The sequence below is a fragment of the Chionomys nivalis genome, chromosome 20 (genome assembly GCF_950005125.1).
Source record: "Chionomys nivalis chromosome 20, mChiNiv1.1, whole genome shotgun sequence".
Classification (NCBI taxonomy): domain Eukaryota; kingdom Metazoa; phylum Chordata; class Mammalia; order Rodentia; family Cricetidae; genus Chionomys; species Chionomys nivalis.
In genome coordinates, this window is record NC_080105.1 from 19,729,989 (window position 1) to 19,751,923 (window position 21,935).

General features: G+C 45.6%; 1 protein-coding gene across 2 annotated transcripts in view; it reads right to left on the reverse strand.

Moving 5' to 3' along the window:
- The window catches only part of Mfap3l (microfibril associated protein 3 like), a 46,575-nt gene extending 24,887 nt beyond the window's left edge, over positions 1–21,688 (reverse strand). For both annotated transcript variants that reach the window (XM_057752642.1, XM_057752641.1), the window contains exon 1: positions 21,475–21,688. The gene's annotated coding sequence lies outside the window, so the exon portion shown is untranslated. The remainder of the gene's footprint in view (positions 1–21,474) is intronic.
- Positions 21,689–21,935: the final 247 nt, after the last annotated feature.

Consider the following 21,935-nt stretch of genomic DNA (forward strand, 5'->3'; position numbering starts at 1 on the left):
AAATATGAACAAAACATATTACATGAAAATTCCAAAGAACTAATAAGAATAAATAAATTCATTAAAAAACAAAAAATGCAATTAAATATATTGGCCGTATCTTCTTCATCCTTGCCACTTCTCACCGAGCGGCAGTGAGAATCAACTCCAACTTCACTATCATTTTGTCAGAAGTAGTATAGCCGTCTTCTTCATGACCAACCTGAGTTCATTCTGTAGCTCCCTGTCCAGTCTCTATAGCCTTCCACAGAGAACAGTTTCCCATAGCCCAATCACTCAGCGTCCTTCCTTGTCATGTTTCTCTTCACCCCATGCCACTATATCTCAATTTCTAGCTCTTTTATGCATTCAAAAATATTTTTGAACATGTGCTATAGGCAGACTCCACTCTCAGTCTTGGAGATACAAAAGTGGACCACAAAGGTGGCTTCTGATGAGTGGGGCTTACAGTCTCGCGGGGAAAAAGAAAACGAGTAAGGACGTGTGAAAATGTGATTGCATGGCACATGCTTAGGAAAACACACTGTGATGGGCCTGGTCCTGAGTTAGGCAGTTAGGGAGGACTGAGCCAGGACCACCAACGCCAAGGTCCAGGGACGAAAACTCTGGATAAAGGCAACACCAAAGGCAGGGGCTCCTGGATGAGGAAGCAACATAGGAGTGGGTGCTGCAGGATGGGAGAGGGTAAGGAAGGCCACGACTGCTGATGGGCTCTGCAGGTCAGAATGAGGAGCCTGCAGCCTAGTTAATGTTCACAGCGAACACTATGCAAAGGAATTGAAAACAATTCAGCTCGCTGTAGTATAATTCACACACATTAATCCTTCCCCACTTGAGGTTTATACTTGATGCATCTATGCAACTGTCATAATAAACAAGATTAAAATGCTTTTTCCACCCAAAGTTCCTTATTACGTTTCCCAGTTTTAGTGTTCTATGATCCAGTCTAGTATTTCTGAGCACAGCTTCAATGGGTTAAGGGTCATTTCCCCATACCATGTCCAGTTGTTTTAGCAACATCTGTAAAACAAGACTAGCTTCCCTCCAATGGATTGCCTTGTCTTCCTGTCAAAGGCTGTCATATGTGGGTGGGTCTATCTCGAAGCTTCTTATTCTGCTCCACTGATGTTGAGATCTTATCCTTACGTCTCTACTGTACTGACGATACCATCTGACACATAGGACGCTCAGAAGATTTGCCTGGGGAAGGAATGGAGGGCAGGGATTATGACACTCGTCTCAGACACAATCAACCCAAAGAGTTGTCATTAGGTCATGTCTTCTCCCCAGAAGACAGAAAAGAGCTTCCTCCACAGCTTCCTTGAGATTCTCAGGTCTTCCTTTTCTCAGCACAGCAGGCACACTCCCCAGCCAGCCCAAACCTTATGGCCAAGGCAGATAGCACAAGCTGCGAGGCACTATAGCCCTTGTTGGGACTCTAGAAATGGCCTTCATCACTTGGCTGAACTTGTGGTTTCCTTTCCTCAGGGTGCTTTTATGTAGATGTGTTTAGTATAGAACAGTGGCTAGAAGCAAGGCTTCAGCTAGGAGCAGGGCTTCAGGTTGTAGACAGGATAGGGTAGGGCCCTGTTTCTATCTACTTTTATTGGCTGTGTAGTTTTGGGGACAAGTACTTACTCAGCACAAGAGAACTCTAAGTACGCTGAGCACTTGCATATAGCATGACTTGATAAACAAGAAGGACTGGTCCGCATACAATGCTCTCTTTACTGCAGCCAGGCTTCTTAAGCCTCCTTTTAAGTTATGCTATGTAGAGAATGTAGCTTGGTAGCTTAATGCCATATTGATTGTCACCCTGTGACGGGAAGCCACTGCAGTGGCTTCTAGTCCTGGGTCCTTTGTAGGCACCCCAGTCTGAGAACAGGAAGGCTACCTCTTTGGGTATCACCCTGGAATGAACAGACAGAGAGAAAAAGCTGGATTCTCTCATTTTTTACTTCCTGATGACTGGGTCAGAGTAATGCCCTTAGACCAAGGGCAAGACAATATGGGAGACAGACTTAAAAAATACAAGGGGAAACAAACCATAGCACTTTCACAACTAGCAAACCATTACATATTACAATTAGGGAGGAAACAATAAAAATGCATTAAAAAATTCATGTGCAAGCCAAGAGTGGTTTTCAAACAGAGGCTGGTCTTGCTGGCATCGCACACGCAAACGCACTGTCTGCACTAGGGCACTGTGGTGCTATTCTAATAGTCTCAGTAGGTACTGCGGCTTAATACATGGTGACTTCTGCACCTGGGTCCTCAGGGTCTCTGAGATGCCCTAACACAATGACATGTATTTTAATGTGGGAGTTTTAGCTAGCAATCTGCCAAAACTCCCTTATTACCCCTTTCCTCGCTCACTGTAAGGTTACTAAGGGGCATATGATATAATTCAAAGACCGCACGAAAGATTTTTACTCAAAGAAATAATCATGAAAATAAATTTAGTTTGGCGAAGAAAAAAAAAGCACACCAGCTTGATGGACAATAATTAGTAAGCATTTTAGGGACCCTCTACTGCAAGCCATGCTCTTTCCCGTACAGCTTCTTTATATCACATTAACATGGCATCTATTAAGTGGTGAACACACTGCCAGGGACATAGGGGATGGACAGTACCATAAACCAAATAAATCCAAGGCCATATATGCCATAGTCTAGCTGGAGAGAGCTGCTTCTAGGTTGTATGGGCTGATGACTGAGTGGGTAGAGCGGGCACTGGCTAGCTGGACAGATGCAAGTAGGTCATGCTCGCTGAATGTTTTCCAGAGCTCTGCCACCTCCCACCTTGCCCTTGTGGCACGTCCCAGGCTTCTAGTGTCCCCAAGGCATCCACCCCGTGCAAGGGACTCGAGGCACTCTTCCTGTCTTCCTGTCACGTCTCGTTCTTTTCTCTTTCTCATTAAGGAAATGTCACACACACACCTATAGGGTCGCCAAGGCACCAGGAATCACATTTACACACTTGCCTTGCAGAGCTACACTTCTGTGGGATCCAATTGTTAATGAGCACACGACAATGCACGGCCCAGAGCGCAGACAATCTCACATGACTGAAGTAAGAGGAATAACCTCCGACTGAATTTTTAAAATAAGAGCCTATCAGACCGGGATCTGACAGCAACATTAAAAGTTTAGTTAATAGCACTCTAACTTTGTAAAAGACAATTCTGGCAGCCAAGCGTAAATGTCAGTGCTGTAATCTCCAGCAGCTTAAAATGCAGTCCTTCAAAATGCAAGAACAAAGAACACAGATTTCAAAGACTGGGCTTAACAAAAGCTACAGTGGGGGAATTGTTAAGCTCCATGTGTTCGCTCGTGGCCTTTGGGAAAACTTTCATAGGACACTTTATTTTCCATAAACAGGGAGAAAGAGAAAATGTGTAGCAAACATCAAATATTCTTTCCTTAATTTGCCTTTTCCCTATTTCCCAACACTTGTATTTGGTGTGTAAGTATTTAATAAGATGCTCTGTTGAACCCTGCTTCTCTCTTCTCCACCTATAGCCTGCAGGACTATAGCTGAAGTATTTATGGACTTGGGAGAAAAGGGCCTCTTATTAAGAGTGTTTTAAACTAAATGAATATACATTATTTTTTTTTCTTGGCAGTATTATTGCTGGCACCTTTCCATCAATGGGGACGAGCGAACTGTTTGGTTTCACAATGGGGTTTTGTCTCAACTGTGTCGCCACTGTTTTCACTGGTGCACAGGTGATGCGTGAACTTCAGAGATATCCTCTGGTTGAAGACACATGCCTGACAAGTTTGCACGCATGCACCGGGGAGGGGAATGGAAAGGCAGGTTTGTCCAGATGGCGAGGGCGGTGGTATGGAATGCTGAAGACATGGGTACTCTCCTTGTTGACAAAGGTCACCCTGATCAGGACTCGGGGGCGGCTGATGCAGAGGTTGCTAGGAGACTGCAACAGTGCCCAAAGACAGAAGGAAGAGTCAGAGCCTGAACAAGAAGCAAAAGAACAAGAAAGGGGTTGGCAAATCGGAAAGAGCACAAAGATTAGAACGCACAGGATTTAAAGACTAACTGATTGCAGGTCAAAGTAATGGCTCAACAGCGGTGTCTACAAAGAAACTCTCTTAGGTATATTGTTTGCCAAAATCGGTGCTGTTGGTAGAACACAGGTGAAGACAAAAATTACGGATTTCCACTAACACTCTTTGGGGTAGTGCTATCCACTCTCTGCTAGAAATAGCCCAGGAAAGTCTATGGTAGTTCTGGCCTGGTTCCCTCATTTCTCCTTCTAGCTCCACTGGTTTCCTGGCTCTGATAGATGTTTCAAGGACAAGCAAGAGCGACAGCGTCCAAAGGGACAAAATTTCATAAACCAAGATACATGGCTGCGTATCTTCAGAAGAGAAGAGGAGGCTGTGATTGATCCCTACAAAGAGAAAGATGGGGTCGGGGGACTCCAGATACTACGCATACACCTTGGACTTAATTTCTAGCTACTCACTGGGCAGAGCACAGTGCATGTCCTGACATACTGGACTGCGGCAAACAAGCACAATACACAAGAGAGAGCACCCGCTTCAGAAGTTCCCCTCCGTACTCCAGCAACCACACCAACATGCAGTCCTCCAAAGAACTTTATGCTTTGTTAATATTTTACAATATTAAAATATTTACCATATTTTTCAAAAATGATCTGTTTGAAATCCTGGCTTTTCCAACTTAAAAATTAGCTATAGGACCCTATCTACCACTCGCACACTGTAATTTTTGATGGTATAAGAATGCTAAGAAACCATTCATGGATTTTTTTATCATGTCTTCCCTACAAAGTCTGTTGTTCTGAGTACAAATAAGTATGTTACAGGGGCTGGAGATATGGCTCAGTTGGTAGAGCGTTTGCTTAGCATGCAGTGAGGCCTGGGTTTTATCTGAAGCACCGGATAAACTGAGCTCAGTGATGTATACCTACAGTACCAGAACTCAGAAGGTGGAGGCAAGAGGATCACAAGTTCAAAGTTCCTCCTCAACCTCATAGTGAGTCTGAGACCAGGTTGGGCTGTGGGACGCTTTGCCTCACGGACTGGGGTTAAAAACATTGCCTTGCCTGGGGCATGACAGCATCTAAAAAGTTCATTTAAAGCACCGGAAAGACACTGTTGACAACCTATTAATTACAAATACTTGTTAAGTTTGATCATTGGAAAGGATGTATTCTAGAGATTTGTTACTACAGTCTTTTAAAGAGAGAGACAGAGACAGAGAGAGAGAGACAGAGAGAGAGAGAGAGAGAGAGAGAGAGAGAGAGAGAGAGAGGAAAAAAAGACAGAAACAAAAACCAAAGCAGTATAGAGAAAGACAAATAATATTAAGGTTTTCCTTTCTCTGGAGATATAACTATTAAACAAGCTAAAAAGAGGTCTACTGTATGAATCTGTTACAGACCTAAAACACTAGTGCTGGAAAACCTTAGACATTGTTCATAAAGGTTTCTCTTTATACAAGATAAGAAAGAGAGTCCAAGAGAATACAGCAGTCCAGGATTAGTGGCTCAGAACCAAAATAAGGAGCCTGTGGCCGCGCCTGCCTAGACAATGCCCGCTGGACCCTCTTGTCGCAGTGCTTAGTTGTTCCGGTGGTTGGGTCATGCAGTGAAGATTGTAACCATAGGTGTGTCCTTCAGAACAGCTGACCATCGTGACAACAAATATTTAACTCCCCCTAGCTCTCCTTCTAAAGCAATGGGCCAAAACAGTTTGGGCCTCAATGAACTTAAACCTAACCGCACACAGGGAACCTTCCTTAGATACACGAAGACAGGGAAAACACCCGGGGACAGGAAACAAACGAGAAAGATTTGCCATGCCTTCGAGCCACAGTATTGTCCCAAATATATGATGCTTCAGAGTTTTCAAGTTCTCATGGAGATAGCTAGGTGTGGTAGCATACACTTGTAATGCTGCCGCTCTGGAGGCTAGGCAGAAGGATTGCTGTGACTTTGAGGCTAGCCTGGGCTACACAGTCAGACACTTTGTCTCAAAAAAAAAAAAAAAAGAGAAAAGACCAAAAAGAAAAAAAGATGGTAAGGTCGACTAGGATCCTTATTTTGGAATTTTTCATTTAGCTCTTAAGTCATCCCTGCTAGAGTCCATAGTCAAGCTAAGGTTGGGTTAGAAGCACACTCCTCGTTGCTTTCTGTCTTTGGCGCTTTCAACATTAGAATATGTTTCCCCAGAATTCTACCCTTAAAGACAAAAACTAAACATCTTCCCTACTCACATCACACACACACACGAAGATTCAAACCTTCTAGTCCCAATATTTTCTATGGAGTGTATACCTATGTGTACGTATGCCTACGTATATGTGCACACCCCCCTTGCTCATGTGGAGGCCCTAGGTTGACAATGAGTGTCTCTGCCTTAAATCTGAGACAGGGTCTTTCAGCAAACCTGAGGCTCACCCGTTGGCTAGGATGGCTGACTGACATCTGCCTGCCACTGTTATTCAATGCTGAGATGACTTACAGGCTCACACCAGCACACCCAACTTTCTTCATCAGTGCTGTGGCTCCAAGCCTGGTGTTCAGCATGTGCAGCAAGCACTTCATGCCTGAATCATCTCCCTAGCTCCTCCCAGGAATTTTTTATGTTAACTGGATAATCTACACTATTTTTTTTTTTTTATGCCAGCTTTGAATTCTTGCTTGTCACCTATCTCAAGCCCATTTCTCAACAATTGATTTGGAGTCTCCTCAAGCCAGATTAAAGCCAGCGGGAACCACCAGGATCTACAACCCTGGATCCATCAATGGGTCAGAACTCTCCCTAGGCCTAGGAAAAATGCTCAGAGGATCCCATAGAATATGGAGAAGTTTTACTGGAATATACTCCTAGCTAACTGTCTACAAGCTGAGTGGCCAGCACTGCGCTTATGTCTCTGTATAGTCTTAGAGGTCTATAAGCCAGGGAGTGATAGGATATTCTTTTAAAAAAAGATTTAATTATTTTTATTTGATGTACAAGCGTAAGTGCCTGCATGAATGTAAATGCATCATGTGTGTGCTGGGGTTGACGGAGGCCAGAAGGGGCGTCAGATCTCCTGGAACTGGAGTTAAATAGGTTGTGTATCACCTGATGTGGGTGCTGGGAACCAAACCTGGTTACCTTGGTCCCTCTGCAAGGGCAGTGAGTACTCTTAACCACTGAGCCATCTTTCCAGCCCCATCTTTAAAAAAATTATTATGATTTTATGTGTGTGTGTACATGAGTATCATGGTATGTCTATAATACCATATGTAATGGGCATAGAGGTCTGAACACAACCTTTAGGCTCTGGTTCTCTCTTTCCATTGGTGGGATCCAGAGATGAAATTCAGATTGGGGACCAGACTCGGGCCATCCAGTATGCTCGACAAGGCTTTTAACTGTGAGCCATCTTTCCAGCCCAGGGAATAACATTCTCAATGCACTTTCTTAATGACGAATCAGATCCAATTTTGAGCTCACATTTTCTTGCTGGTTCCAGATACTCCATAAACTCTTGAGGCCTGCACCGTGAATGAGGCTTTGTGCACACACGGCTTCCCAACTGGCTAAATGCAATTAACTCGCTGCCCTGGAGTTGGGAGAGCAGTTTCCCACGCACCCTTATAGAAGGTGACTGGTTATTTTCCAAGGGCACAGCCTGTAATAAAACTATCAAACTCATTATGAGCCTCGGGATATTAGCAGCGCCCAATAAAGAAAAGAATAACTCCCACCAGGGCATGGACTGTATTCCAGGCTATAGCCAGAATGAAGGACATGCTGGGGACCTTCCGGGAGCCACAGAGCTGAGCTTATAAAAGGCAAAGGGCAGACAGGGTTTCTGAAGTTAACTGGAGAACAGAAGTCTTAGGGAGGTGTGACGAGAAAACCACTTTAGAATTTTAGGATTATGGTCCACAGGCTGGGATGGTGATATTGGCTCAGTTCTCTGCTTGCACGACTCACTAGGTTACACGTCGGAGTCATCCAGCATCCCCGAGTTGCAGACCTGTCTCCTAGGTCCTCCCCAATTCTACAATTCTCTAAGCACAAAAATCAGGGCTGGGGCTGGCTGAGGGAAGAAACTGGAAGGAGCGGAGAGACGAGAGAAAGAACAAGGGAATTGCTAGCACACAGATTTAAACAAATCCTATCCCATGGTTAATCTTCAGTGTCAACTTGATTTGGTTTGGAATCACCATAGAAACACATACCCCGATATTAACAGCATGTTTCTAGAAAGGCTTATTGGAGAAAGGAAGATTCTACGTTGGATGTGGGCTGTGCCGTCGCATGGGCTGGGAACGAGAAAGGTCGTTGAGCACCAGTGTTCATCTCCCTGCTATCTGACTGCTTCTCACACTCCTGCCCCTACAGTCCGTCCCCTTGACCTGTGCACCCCATGCCCCTACAGTCTGTCCCCTTGACCTGTGCACCCCAATCAACCCTTCGTTCCTTACAAAGGGAAAAAGGCCTCATCCCAGTATCAGTAGGTCCAATTGTGACCATGAGCCCTTGAAGGGTGAACTGTTGGTGTGCCCTAAGGCATACGATAGCATTTCTCCTTTGGGAACAGAACTTTCTGAGTACACAGAAGACACGGGGGACAGTCCCCAAACCCTCTTTGTGAAGTAACTCTTATCCTTACTGGGACTAGCCACAAGGTCAGCAGGGACCATCTTTCAAGGTGTAGCTAAGGCCTCCAATCTCTCTTCTAAAAGAGTTAAGAGTAAGGACTGCGCCTCAGTGATTATGGGAGCGTCTTTCTGGGCCTGGAATATATATTCTTAATTTGTATTCCCAAATATCCAAGCACCCTTCACTCTCTGTGCCTCCAAGTAATTCATTAAAGCCATTCAAATCCACAGCCGGGATACTGACCAACTAAGGCTCTGTTTTTCATTGGAGTAAGAGTTTGCCCACTTGAGAAACATGCACTCAATAACTGGAGAGGATAGCTAAACAGCGTTTCCTCTTTCCTGGTTTACCTGCCCATTACACAGAGTGGAGTTGCATAACCAGCATTCCACAGGTGAAGTGGTTCAGGCACTCCTGCTAACAACCAGACCTCCATGGCACAGAGCAGAGGGGTTCTGTGATTCAAACTCCCCATGACTTAATTCTAAGACTGTGACAATAACTTCCTTTATTTTATTTTTAAAAAGAAAACAAACTTTTTTTCATTTTATATACAAACTATATTTTTTTTCATTTTACAAACCAATTTCAGTTCCCACTCCCTCCTCTCCTCCCCCACCCCCCATCCTCTCCTCAGAGAGGGTAAGGCACTTTGCTTTGAGGAAGGACCAAGGCCCTCCATACTATATCCAGGTTGAGCAAGGTATTCATCCAAAGAGAATGGGTTCCAAAAGGTCAGGACAAGCAGCAGGGACAAATCCTGTTGCCACTGCCAGGGGCTCCTCAGTCTGTCCCAGCCACATTCAGAGGGTCCAGTTTGGTCCTATGCTTGTTCCTTCCCTGTCCAGCTGGAGTTGGTGAGCTCCCATTAGCTCAGGTAAACTGTTTCAGTGGGTGTTCCCACCATGATCTTGACCCCTTTGCTCATATTCTCATGCCTCCCACTCTTCAACTGGACTTTGAGTGCTCCGCTGTGGTCTCTGCCTCTGTTTCCATCAATTGCTCCATGAAGGTTCTTGTTACTTAGCTTCTTTAGCATATTGTGGAGTGTAGGCTCACTATCCTTTGCTTTACAGCTAGTATCTAGTTATGAGCGAGTACACATCATGTTCATCTTTCTAGGTCTGGGCTACCTCACTCAGAATGTTTTTTTTTCTAGTCCTATCCCATTTGTATGCAAATTTCAAGATGCCATTGTCTTTTACTGCTGAGTAGTACTCCATTGTGCAAATGTACCACATTTTCTTTATCCATTCTTCATTTGAGGGGTATCTAGGTTGTTTCTAGGCTGGCTATTACAAATAATGCTGCTATGAACATAACTGAACAAATGTCCTTGTAGTATGATTAAGCATCCTTTGTGTATGTATATGCCCAAGAGTGGTATTGCTGGGTCCTGAGGTAGGCTGATTCCCAGTTTTCTTATAATCACTTAACATTTATGGCTTCTAAGACACTCACGCTCAGACATTAGAAACTCCCCCCTCCCATGCACTCTGCGATGGGGCAGGCCTGTGTGATCCTGCCCATGTGACCCTGGAAGAAGCAATGCCACACTGCAAGTCTGCACCCAGGGAGCCTCTTGCTGTACTCACTCCCTCAGATTCCCAACCCATGGCTCTTGCAACCTGCACACAGCAATCAGCGAAGACACACCTCAGCTTAGGTGAGCTATCCAAAAGTTTTCATTTAATTTTAATATATGGAATACATTTTTAAGTAATCATTATTGCAAAGATTTGGAGCAAACGAATAACACTTTTCAGAAGTTGGGCTAGATCTGAACCATTTTCTAGTTGACTTAATTATACAAGATTAAGATCATTTCCCCACCAAGCCTGCATGCCTTCCATTGTGACAGTCATCAAACTGGTAGAAACAAACACAATCAGTTCACAGCTAGTTGAGATAGCCCAGTGGTTAAGAGCAGTGTCTACTCTTCCAGAGGACAGGCTTTGATTCTCAGCACCCAAATGGCAGCTCACAGTCATCTGTAACTTTAAGACAAGCAGTTGGAAATAGGAACACTCTGGTTTCCATACAGAGTTTCTCCCTGCCATGATGAGCAAAAGACCTAGAGTCCCAGAACGTATTTGCAGTGATTTCTCATCCAGGCAGTCAGGTCTATAGCTAAGTGATAAAAGCAGCAAAGAGCTGATCCCATCAGCTAACTGAACAATGTATTTATAAAGCTAGTAGTATCGGTTGAATACCAATTGCACTAGGGAGCAGGAATGGTTCAGGACCTGGTCTTTACCTAAGAGGTGCTTAGCACATAGAGCGATACATGGCATAGAAATACATGTGGGGGGGGGGCAAACTGGAGAGGTCACAGAATAGTCCCTGGGCATGACCAGGACCAGGAGAATGAATAAAGGAGGCAGCACAGTTCCTTAGTAGGAATGCTGGCTTCACTGTGAAAAGTGAGGGCTGCAGTAAGTTGTCATGGCAATGAATCTAAGCCCGTGTGGTGGTATGTTTACACAAAGCTCATCTACTGTATCTTATGAGTGCCACCCCAAGAACTCTGGAATGTTGGGGTACACTCCAAAAATATGGTTTAATAAAAGGGTCACTAGAGCTTCTCAAGAGAAATGATAAGGAAGACTTTGGGATTGATGGTTCATTCCTTAGGAAGCAAAACCCGAGACTCCCGTGAAAGAAAGGGAGGTGACTGCCCACAGCCTAGAAGTAGGGATGAGATGCCTGTCAAAGGCAAGAGGAACCCAGAAGTCTAAAGTAGCTCGGTGGACGAACCGTCCGTGGAAAAATGCTGAACCCCCATGAAAGCAAAAGATGGGCATAAGGCCAATGCTTTCTGGAAATGAGTCTCAAGATACTGAACCAGAGAAAAACTGGTCACTTTAGAGAAGTCTAATGCCAGCTCCACTCAGAGATGGAGTCATCTAGGATTGTCCAAAGCTTGAAGTTAAGAATTAAAAAGAAAGAGAACTTAACACAACACCCAGGGATGGGAGGGGAGGGAGGGACAGAGAGAGGGATGACAGAGACACAGAGACACAGCGACAGGAAGAGCAGCCACAGGCCTTCTTTCCAAATTGGGCTACTAGCAGAAGCGGCAGGAAGCCAGGCAGAACGAGGGCAAGAACCACCCTGGCCTTGGCAGGATTGGCCATCCCAGGGCTTGCGTTTGTAACAGCACAGACATGTACAACATGAGATGAGGCACAGTGGCCAACAGGCAGGAGCACTGCACAGTTTCTAGACGTTGAAACTGCCCAAAGTCACCCTATAAGCATGCCATAGGTAAAGCCGGGAGCTAAGGACAAGAGAAGATGGATTCTGTGTGCCTCTCGCCTGCCACCCCCGTCCCCCGTGGCTGTGGGCGCATCCCTCCCCATGGTAACTGTCTACCTTCTTCCTTGCATAGGAACTGGACCTTTGGGAAAGAAGGTATCAGTCAGCCCCAAGTAGTGTCCGTGCTAGTTTTAAGCAGGTGCAGCAAGGACAGGTGTGTGTGTGTGTGTGTGTGCGCGCGTGCGCGTGTTCTTTTATGTCTTCTGGGAGAGATACCCCTTTAATAAACTTAGGAGAACCTTCTGAAGTACAGCCACCCCATTCTGACCCTGTATGAGCTGGGTGGGCCCCATCAACGGATAGTTCTGGAGCCTGTTGCTTCAACCCATTTATTTCTTCAAGAAACAAAGCCTTCCCCTTTGTTCCTCCTCTCACCATCAACAATCTCCAGTCCTCAATGGAAGGAAAGGGCTAGGAGCACACCAAGTATCTGTCCAGGAAGGGTTCCTCGTTTCACTGATCACAGAGTCCAGAGTAACAGCCCACCCTCGAAAGCTGCCCTCTCGATGCTGAATTAGAGAAGTCCACCCACACTAAGATTCTCTCAGCCCCATCCACAGGCCCCAGATAATCTCAGCTAGAAGTGGCAAAGTTCTAGGGAATAAACTCCTTTCGTTTATATCTCTATTACCATCTGCGCCCTGCAATGGTTAAGTAAGGCTCATATACATGGTCTTGGGGGTGGGCATTACCTCCCCTTCCTGTTTTAAACACGCACGACGGGAACCAGTCTCTCGGGAGCTGCCAAGCCCTGTCCTGGAATAGAGCCCAAGAGTGTTACACCAAGCAGGTGTGCCTCCATGTGTATATAGGCAATGCCTGACACAGATAATCCGATTAATTGCATGGGAGTTGTTTGCAACGCCTCCCTTTATTTCCTGCCCAGATGTAAAGAACAGTCACGGAGTCCTAGCAAGTCTCTCACTCCTGGTTATCTGGCCACCACCCCATTTCTGCCCTAGTGATCATCACCTCCAACAGGCACCTCCTCCTTGATTTGCTTCTAGTCCCACGCATGAGCCTTCTACTTGTTGCTGTAATCTGTCCCACGTGCCTTGTTGCCGTAAAGAGCTGACTCTAAAAGATCTGATTTAAAATTTATTTCAGGGGCTGAGGGTACAGTTTAGTTCTTAGAGCATCTGCCTGGTGCACACTTGGGCCGGGGTTCGAATCCCTAGTATTGCAAGCAAGCAAACAAAAACCCAAACAAACAAAGTATTATTTTGTACAGAGTGAATCTGACTCTTGACTAGAGCAAGTGCGGCTTTTCGTCACGCCCCCACTCATCACGCCCCCACTTCACTACACGGCTTTTCGTCATGCCCCCACTTCAATCCGTGGCTTTTTACAATGCCCCCATTTTACTGTCTCCCGGAGTCTCCTCCCTCCCTCCCTCTTACCTCTCACACCCGAGCCCTCACGGACTTCTGTAGTCCTCCACCTCTGTTACCTTCAAGGCTATCTTCCTTCCTCCATCCACCCGGAAAAGACCCCATTAGGAAATCTTGGCTGGACGACCCCAGACACTAGTGTCTCACCAACTTCACCCCGAACTCCGTAATTTCATGTGATTGCCTTTTGCACACACTCATCTTTCCATTAGATGAAATTTCAGGCTTTAAACTTTTGTCAAACGAATGCACAGTTTAATGGGTGGATACATGATATACTTGAGAACAGTTGGCTTGAAACGCTGACGTGGAAACCGTGGGCTATGGTGACTGACTGACGTAGTCACAGGGAAACCCTTTACTCAGAAATACAGCAGCTTACAAAGCAGATGAGCAAGGCTGAAATCCCAAGAACGTACAGGACGAACCCTCCGAGAAAGAGCAAAAACAAAATAAAGGTATAGAGACAGAGAGACGGCTCAATGGTTAGGAGCACTTGCTCTAGAGAACCTGGGTTGGGTTCCCAGCACCCACATGGTGACTAACAATCCTCTCTGTAAGGTCACTTCCAGAAGACATGTCACCTTTCTTCCAGTCTCCTATGGTGCAGTATGCATATGAAACAGGCATGCATGGAGGCAAAATACTCATGCACATGAAATTAAAATAAATAAACCTTGAAAGAAGAAAGGCATCACTAAGGGCACAATATTCCCAAGACTAATTATTTCAGAAAAGATTCTGAAAGGAGGGTACGGTCCGGGAAAGAAACATAAAGTTCTTCAGAATCAAAATGGAGTTGCTCGATGAACCCTAGCAAAATGAACACAGCCAGGAAGTCATAAGGGGCAGGTTCTTAACACATGATTACGCAAAAACTCCTATCATACAAACTTCTAAAACTAATCCAGAGTACTTCTACAGGGCATTTACCCAGAATTCTGGAACTTTAGGCGGAAGCCACTCTTGGGAGTAATTAATTGTGATCAAGGATTATGGCCTCCAAATACCTGGTGCAATCCTCCTCATCTGTGGTTTTAACCCCCACACTCCGCTTCAGCCTCTACGAAAATGTTCATCGCTTACTTGGCTGCGCATATTCCCAGTGAAACACCCTGTTAGTCCCAAATAAACACCACTTTCTTTTTTGTAGAATCTCTCCCCGGTTGCTTTCTCTTTTGACTGACAAGTTTATTCTGAGCTAGGATCCCACCATAGAAAAGAAGAATTACTGTAGTTTCGTAAAAGGACACTTGGGTAAGAACAATACAACAACCATATTAAGTCATATAAATGGAACCTATACAATATACATACGTACAGTTCTTTTTATTAAGATAAATTCTAATAAAGCCCCACTGCTGTCGTTTTCAACACAGACTTTGATAGCCCAAGGCATACCTTCTACTCTGTCTGATAACGTAGTTTTTTCTCAATTTTTTTTCCTGAAATACAGTTTGTTTGCAGTTCTGAGTCATTCTTCTAATAATACAGTAGCTTTCTCCAGTTCAGATTTTCTAGGCACAGAGAGATACTGACTCAAACCAGACTGCAGGTTTTTATGGGGCAAGAATCGAGCCCTTGTCCAGAAAAGAGACTGGATACATTTGGCAAGAACAGCTGGATTTCTTATATATAAACATGACGTTCTGTGATCTCATCTTAGCAGCTGTCCTCATCGTCCTACAAACAGGAAGCCCACGACAAACATGGCTGACTGACTAGGGTAGCCCTGCATGAGTCAGCACAAGCCCACTGCCAGCTGGGCAGTCAGCCCATGTAAAAATCCCATCATTTCTCAGTCGAATGATCCCAAATACCTGTTTTCACAACTCCCTGCTCAAATGTGCACGGTATTGAGATGGCAGAGTAATGGCTGTCGTTACGAAGGCAATGAGCAGAAATGAAGTACAGATGGTCCTACTTTAACAATGAGGCTGAGTCCAAAAATGCCACCATAAAATCAGAATATACTAGGCCGAACTTCCTAAATAGAACCCCAGTAGCGCAGACACTGAGAGAAACGATTAATAAATGGAACCTCCTGAAACTGAGAAGCTTCTGTGAAGCAAAGGACACAGTCAACAAGACAAAACTGCAGCCTACAGATTGGGAAAAGATCTTCACCAACCCCACATCAGACGAAGAGCTGATCTCCAAAATCTACAAAGAACTCAAGAAATTGGTCATCAAAAGAACAAATAATTCAATAAAACAATGGAGGTACAGACCTAAACAGAGAACGCTCAACAGATAAATTTAAAATGGCTGAAAGACACTTAAGGAAATGCTCAACAATCTTAGCCATCAGAGAAATGAAAATCAAAACAACTCTGAGATTCCATCTTACACCTGTAAAAATGGCCAAGATCAAAACCACCGATGACAACTTATGCTGGAGAGGATGTGGGGTAAAGGGAACACTCCTGCATTGCTGGCGGGAATGCAAGCTGGTACAGCTCTTTTGGATATCAGTATGGCAATTTTTCAGAAAATTAGGAAACAACCTCCTCAAGACACGGTAATACCACTTTTGAATATATATCCAAAGGATGCTCAATCGTACCACAAGGACATGTGCTCAACTACATTCACAGCAGCATTGTTTGTCACAGCCAGAACCTGGAAATAACCTAAATGCCCCTCGACCGAAGAACTGATAAGGAAAATGTGCTACATTTACACAATGGAGAAAAAAAATTTACACAGAGGAAAATGACATCTTTAAATTTTTAGGCAAATGTAAGGATCTAGAAAACATCATATTGAGTGAGGTAACCCAGACTCAAAAAAAACAAATATAATATGTATTCACTCATAGGTGGTTTTTAGACATAAAGCAAAGAAAAACCAGCCTACAGTTCACAATCCCAGAGAACCTAGGCAACATTGAGGACCCTAAGAGAGATATATATGGATCTAATCTACATGGGAAGTAGAAAAAGACAAGATCTCCTGAGTATGGAATCATGGGGATGAGGGCGAGGGTAGAAGGGGAGGTGGGGGGAGGAAGGGAAGGGGATATACTAGGTGAAGGAGTGGTTGTGCCTTGAGTATGAGACATCACCCCACAGATTTATCTTTTTAAATACTTGGTCCAGAGCTGGTGATACTGTTCTGGACAGTTCTGGGACCTTTAAGAAATCTAGCTGGTGGAAGTGAGTGACTTGTGCAGAGAGAGGCCAGGAATGGGGGCTACTGCCAGGCTCTGCTTCTGGGCCAATCTGCTTCCTACCTGACTGAGATGGGAGCAGGCAGCCTCCTGATCCTGCCGCCCGCGCCTTAGGGACTATACCTTCTCAAACTAGGAGCCAAAAGAAACACGCTCTCACTAGTTGCTTTTGTCAGATGTTTGGTTTCGAGCCACGAGAAGTGTAATTAACACCGGAGCCATCTCTGAGCTATAATTAACAAGGCACTTGGTTTATCTGCTGTCATTTCTATAACCTGCTATAATGAGTTGCGAATAAAAGTTTTTAAAACTCTCCATTGCACAAATACACACAGGAGTGATGTTATTTTCAGAGATCGTGAATGGGCACGGACAACCTCAAGATAGATTCCAACTTCATCAAACAGGCCTGTGAAATTTGGTTTTGCTACGGTGGTGACTTGAGACATAGGTTTGAGCACTTGGACACATGGTTTCAAGCTGGATCTGCTGTGGGGGGGGGGGGGCGGGGGGATGATGCACACCAGTGGGAAAGGCTTTGAGAAGTTGTAACCCTGCCCCGTCTACAGTTCACTCTTTGTTTCCTGTGCAGGGATAAAGATGCAGCATGCGCGCACGTGAGCTTCCTGCTGCAGCTGCCAGATGCCACTCCTCCTCTGCCATCAGGGACCCTCACTCTGGAACCGAAGCCAAAATAAACTCTTTCTTCCGTAAGTCACTTTTGGTCATGGTGTTTCATCACAGCAAGGAAAGGTAACTGATATAGTTACACGGGGCTCTTTAAGGAAAATAAACCTGGCAGAAACCTTTCTGTTTGACTTTCATTTCTGTTGCTGTAACAGCCAGCAAAAAGTAGCAGAGAAGGGGAAAGGGTTTATTTAGCTTACACTCTCAAGTTACAATCTATCATTTTGGGGAAGTCAAGGCACGGGACTCAAGTAACACCCAGAGTCAGGAGAAAAGGGAGATTAAGGTTTGCTCTCAGCTAACTTTCTCCTTTCTTATACTGTTCGGAGCCCCCTATCTAGGGAATGGTGCCGCCCACACTGCGATGTGTCTTCTTCCACCAACTAACCTTGTAGACGACTCTTCAGACATCCTCAGAGAGCACTGTGATCTAGATCATTCCGTATTAAGACTCAGCCGAGGTTACTCAAGACTGAGTCAAGTTGGCAGTTAAGACCAGCCAACAAACTATCCATTTCCTACTGTTCTTTTAAATCCTCAGCTCATTTCCCGCTGTTGACCTACTATGGGATAGAACCCAAACTCCTTGTGTGCAGTTTAGGTCATCACTATGAAGAGAACACTTTATGTCCTTTACCCTGCCTCTGCCTGCTCTCTCATCACACCAAATCTTCCTCGTGTGTGGAGGCGTGAGCTTTCTATGGCTTCTATGACAGATTACCAGTTTCAGTAACTTTACACAACACTCATTATCTGATTGTTCTGGGTTTGGAGATTCACCACATGTTCTAGTACCGTTTCTGTGGTAAGATATTCGGACCGAAAGCACCATGGGGAGGAAAGGGTTTATTTGGCTCTGACTTCCAGGCCATGGTCTATCATCGCACAGGGCAGGAACTCAATCAGAAGCTTGAAGTAGAAACCCTGGGGAATCCTGCTTGTTGGCTTTATTGCTGGCTTACACTCTGATTCATGCTCAGCTGGCTTTTCAAACAGCTCAGGCCCTCCTGACTGAGGAATAGTGCCTCCCGCAGTGGACTGGGCCCTCCTATCAAGTAGTAATAAAAAAAAAATGTCCAATTTAACAAGACCAAAGTCTATCCTTTCTATAGAGTTAGAATTGGCATTTGGAACAGAAGGTGTGAAGCTTCCCAATACATTTTACACTTTGGGTATAGAATGTATTTTATGGACTTCTGGTTAACTTGGGTGTTTGATTTTTTAATTTGCAAGGCTTTCTTAATAACATAACACATATAATAATAATAATAATAATAATAATAACAATAAAGGACAGTGCCCCACAGACATGCCCACAGGCCACTCTGATCTGGGCAGCTCTTTAAATTGCTCTTCCCTCTTAGGTATGTTGACAATGGCGCTAATCAGCACACTGTTCCTTAATGGGCTAAATTCAAGGCTCTGGTAAAGGAAGAACCTGGATCCTTGCTTTTGCAGCTGCCCACACTCTCTTGTGAGGCCTTTCATCTTCAAAGCCTACAGCAGCCAAAGGAATCTTTCTCAAGACTCCACTGCGTTCCTCCTTAGCCTGGGCAAGCCCTGTGATGATGTGGGGCCCATGTGGACAGGTACGGCATTGTCTTCCCATCTCAAGGCTCCTTTTTCATCATCCAGAAAGTCACTTCATAGTCAGGCATGGAGGCATTTTTTTTTTTCTGCCCACCATAGTAAGTTCCTTCTGGATAGAGAACCCATTTCTCTGCTTTGAAGGCTCTGAAGCCACTCTCAGTATTCCCTGAGAGGCTATGCAGAGTCACCACTTCCTCCTCCAGACCCAAGGAGGTCAGTTTCCCCTGCTTCCTCAGGCCCACACACAACACGTATTTTGTACTCTAAGTGATTTGTCTTCAGGAATATCACTCCAACTAGACGGTGAGTCATGATGTCTTACTCATTCTTGCAGCTTCGGAAGCCTAACCGTAAAAGTTTGTGGGAAAGAAAATTTAATGTGCTATTTTAATGCAGGAAGAGACCTCAGGTGGGGAAGCAGGGGCAAGACCAATCCATTATAGAGCCTCTGTTTGGATAGCCTAACTGCTAAATGACTTTGTCAGCCTTTAATTAATTATGAGCACATAACCAACCAACCAATCCCTATTCTTTTAACCATTCCAGGGAGAGACCACAGCAAATTCAAAACCAATCTTGGCACCTTAATGCTGAGGCTGATTTTTAACTATAATGTGATTGGCCACGGAAACTGTGTAAGTGTTCTCCGGGTTTGGCTAGAAAAGACAACTTGTACCCCAAGCGCTAGGATGGATTCTAGGTTAGGCAAGCGCTACCATCCACAAGTTTCCTGAATTCATACAGACACGCTCGCCTAGCAAAGCCAACTGGATTGGTTAGAGATTGAAAGCAATTTGGTCACAACAGGAGTCACCTGGTATTTAAGTGTTCGAAAGTTCTTGAAAAAATTATTGAAAGTACAAACTAAGCAGTAACTGTATTGCTTAAATAGCTTTAAACATCTTAACTGTAAGCCAAAGTATGTGTGTGTGTGTGGGGGGGGGTTGAATAAATTAAGGTGAATGTGGGGAGATCTACTTTTAAAGCCAACAGTCTGTTACGTATATCTAGTGTCACTAGCAAAATAATCGGGCACAGAAACACAAACACTTCTAAAACCTAGACGTGCTGAAACTGAGCGTCAAGGACCTGAGGCTAAGCAGGAAGGAGAGATTATCCTGTTTTTGTCTCTGAATACAAAGCCCCCTTTGTTGGTTTTCATCATTAGTAATAATAAAACACTTTCCAAACTAATTCCTTTGGTTTTGTTAATGTTAAGGTTGTGAGAACCCAGTTTGTGAAGTTCAGGGCCCTGGGATAAACAGCCTTTGGTTACATTTCACTGTGTTTCCCAGCACTGAAAATACTTGGTAATTTTAGAACCACCTGGCGGCCCATTAATCTATACGAAACTCCAGAGTCATATACGGTAAGCAGAGGCTCAGCCCCCTGCCATGATGCAGGAAAGCAAGGCTAAGGAGACAGTCTATCTATTTCCATCTTCATGGCATGAGGTGTAGCTACATGAGGCAATCATGGCAGATTTTAAACGTGATGCATTGCACACAACCAGGAAGTATAAACCATCCATGCGCTGGGTTCCTCAAACTTGTAAATATTTTAATACATGTATATAGGTAGCTGTAGGGGTAAACAGTAAAGTTGCAGAGGGAGTACAGATGGCATTTTGTGTATTAGCCCAATGTCTGCAAGCTACCTTGCTCTAATTTAGTCTCTACTGAAAATAATTCCTTTTCTCCTCTTGCATATTTCATCTTGAACATTTTACTACGCTGAGTATAGTAGCAACTTAAAAAAAAGTGTTTCATCTAGAAAAGAAGTGAGAAAACTTAAAAACCACTGCGTTTCTGCAGGGCTGTTTCCAAGTTTTTAACATAAAGCCAGAGTAAAATAAAGATCGCTGCAGTAAGCAAACTTTGAACAAGTGTCGTTCAAAACAATCACAACGGAATCATAATATTTTCTGCAGTGTGAGCAGCTAAAAGCACCTGCAAACGTTTTCTTTTCTTTTTTTCTAGTTTGCTTATAAACCTGGGAATTTGCAATTCCAGGCCACTTTAGTGAGGGAGGCAAGCAACGCTCAAGTTTAAAATGAATTGACTCTACATTTACTCTTTTTAGCCAAAGAAGCACGTTTCCCCATTCCCGGCCACGAGGCAATTCCGTGTCAACTTGCTATGGTGTCAAATGCGACAAACTCCAAGAGCTCCAGTGAGGAGGAGGTGGTTCTAAGCACCCGCTGCCTCCCAGACTCCTGTAGCATCAGGACGCGGCGCCCTCGGGCTCCCCACGCCGCCTTCTGGGCAAAGGCCAGTACACCCCCTTTTCTGTCTGGGGAAACTGAGGCACCGTGACGCGGAACGATCCAAAGCTCGGCGAAGGCGTCCTCCTCCTCCCGGGAGATCCGTGAGGCTCTGGGTTAGTGCGCTGTAGACAGCTCGCTCCTGGCCCTCACTCAGAAGGTTGTGGCACCAGCCTGGAACTCGGCTGTCCCCAACCCACCAGTCCCCGCCCTGCACGTATTTCCAGCATCCTGCCACCAGACGCGAACTGGGACCGCAGGGCACCTCCAGGCGTAGCCTCCGCCAGCCCAGGCGTCCGAAAGTTGCGCAGCTCGGGTGACCGCTGACCACCAACCCGGCGCGGGGCTCCCTCCTACCGTACCTCACCGCCCAGGCTCGCCCGCCCGGTGCCCTCACTGACCTGACACCGCTGCGCCACCCCGGTGGTCGCCGTGCGCCGCTCGCCATGGCCACCCGAATAGGTCTGCAGCACTCAGCGCGTACCAACCTCCTCCGCCCGCGCTGCTTCTGGATGCGGGCTGCGAGCCCTGCCGCGGGGAATCGGAGCTTTCCACCTACGGGCGCCGGAGCCGGCAAGAGCCGAGCATGCCCAGTGCGGCTCCCGGCGACGCCGAGGTGGGGTGCGCGCTGCAGAACCGGGTTTTCGCGGCTGCCGAGGGCGGAGGCGGGTCGCTGCGGGCGGTGGGCTCCACCCACCAGGGGCGGGCCCCGCAGTCGGCGGGGAAGCGCCGGGCTCGGCGAGCTCCGCCTCTGGGCGGGACCGCGCGGCCACCAGCCGTGCTCGTGCGAGCCGAGGTGACTTACCCGAGCTCTTCCACCAGACGGTGCGGTGCTGCGGCAGCGTGACTGGTAATTGCCGGG